This window comes from Primulina huaijiensis, chromosome 12 (genome assembly GCF_012295235.1).
Source record: "Primulina huaijiensis isolate GDHJ02 chromosome 12, ASM1229523v2, whole genome shotgun sequence".
Lineage (NCBI taxonomy): Eukaryota > Viridiplantae > Streptophyta > Magnoliopsida > Lamiales > Gesneriaceae > Primulina > Primulina huaijiensis.
The window spans coordinates 17,168,763-17,170,967 of NC_133317.1; positions in this window are offsets into that span (position 1 = coordinate 17,168,763).

Here is a 2,205-nt window from a genome sequence, read left to right on the forward strand (position 1 = left end):
GTGTTACTTCTATTTATAGCCGAGAGTTATGGAAGCTGAAGGGCCTTGCACGTTCCAGCAAACAATAAATTCCTTAAGCTTTAAATTTATTTTTATATCGTCATTTTTAATTATTTTGCGCACCCATTAAGAGAGAATATTAGTTTTTAAGAGGTTAACTGAAAAGACAATTGTTTGTAAATTCTCAACTGAAACGGATCAGTTTCACAACTGATCGTTCAGTTGGTTGTTTTACAAATCTTCTCACATAAGTTAACAAATTAAAAAACTTATTATATTCCAAATCAACTGACGTGACTGCAGTTTCATAACGTGGCCTATTTTAAAACCACTCACTTTTTGCACACACGCTTATAGCACACGTAGACATATTTTTATTCAAATTTTTTTGGACTGACACGTGTCCTATAATTCGAACATTCACGAACATAAGTACTTTACCCGCCCCATTACAGTTCTTCTTCTTTACGCTTATCCAAATTTCTCAAAGCAAAAACAAATTCAAGCATTCTCTTTCGCAGGAAATCATTCGGTTCAAATGGCAAACCAGATCCCAGCTCATATGTTGAATGCTATGGCCATTGATTTTGACTCAGTTTGATCAGTTCAGGAAGCTGATGTTAAGAACGTTTTTCTGAAGATTGAATCTGCTGGTCTCAGAATGTTTTTGGGACAATCTTCCCAGGAGATCTATCCGAAGGAACTTCTTGATTTCTACTCCAATGGTTCTGTCAATCCCGATGGTATCATCACCTCTACTGTTAATGGTCAATTGTTGACCTTATCTGAAGACTCTTTCAGAGAAACATTTTTGTTGCCATATGATGGATTGGCACACCTTGCTGAAGTCAAAGCATCAGATGTTGAAGCTATGCAAACTCTTCTTTCTGCTGATTGACGGAATATCAAGGTCTCTGATCCAAAGAAAGAACTGAAACATGAAGTTAAGTTACTAGCTGATATTGTAGCCAAAGGGATATTGGCAAAGGCAGGATCCTTTGCTGCTTTAACCTTGGAAAAATTTCAGGCCCTTGCTGTTATTATGGCCGACCGACGACTCAACAGGAAGCACCTCATCTTCAACACTTTGAAGAAAATGTTTCAATCCAACAAGCAGTCCAAGGGATTCGCTGTTCAGTTAAGCTACCTGATGAAAGTTAAAGGATTGGTGGCTGATGATTCAGAGAGATCATCCAAATTCAAAATATTCAATGCCAAAAATGTGTTGCCACCCAAGGCCAAACTGGATCTCAATCCTGATCAGTTCATTAAGTCAAAAAAGAAATTGGAGCTCAACAGGCTGCTCCCAAGTCTGTAAAAAGGGCAAAAGCGCTGACTCAACTGAAGACTACAAAGAGAAAGTTGATTATAAGTGAATCAGAATCGGAGAAAACTCTGTCTCCCCAGGTTGTCAAGAATCCTAGAACTAAGAAGACAAAACCAATAGCTTCCCTGGAATCTATTCCTACTGAAAGGTTGAAATCATCGGACGCTCAACAACCTATTCAGGCTATTCCATTAAAAACCGTTTCAGCTGAAGCCTCAGCAAAAGATCAGTTGCCTCGAACAAATGACCCACCAAAGAAGGAGTCAGTTAGGATCATGTCCTCTCTGAAAACAGTTAATCGCCCTATTTTCTTTGCTCCTGCTCGACCAAAGGGAATCTCTATTCGGGAGACAGTGGAAACTACTCGTTCAGGATTGAACATTCCACACATTCTCACCGACAAGAAAGGGAAGGGCAAGTTGATTGAAGAGCCCATGACAACAAATGCAGTTCAAACCCATATCGACCTCATTTGGGAACAGGTAAATTCATTTGCCACAACCAAACTGAAAACTTATGACGCGTGGACTATGTACAGAACTCATACTTTTACAAAACAATTAAAGAGAAAGTCCCAGCTGAAGAAGTTTATCAGCCTGGAAGAAATTGTCTTGAGGATAGTCAAAGCTGCCACTATCGTGCAGGCCTTGCAAAGAAAAAATTATTTCTTTGATCTAATGAGAGCCAAAAAGTTGGCACAACTGGTTGAAGAGCTGAAGACCAACTACATTCCTACGAATCCAACTGCCTACAATGATCGAGCAGTGCTTACTCAATTGGATTCAGATCTTACCTCTTTGCACTTACAGATAAAATTCTGGGAAAGAGATCAGGAATTGGTCATTCATGGAGGGCCTTCCGAAGAAGAAGAAGAAGAA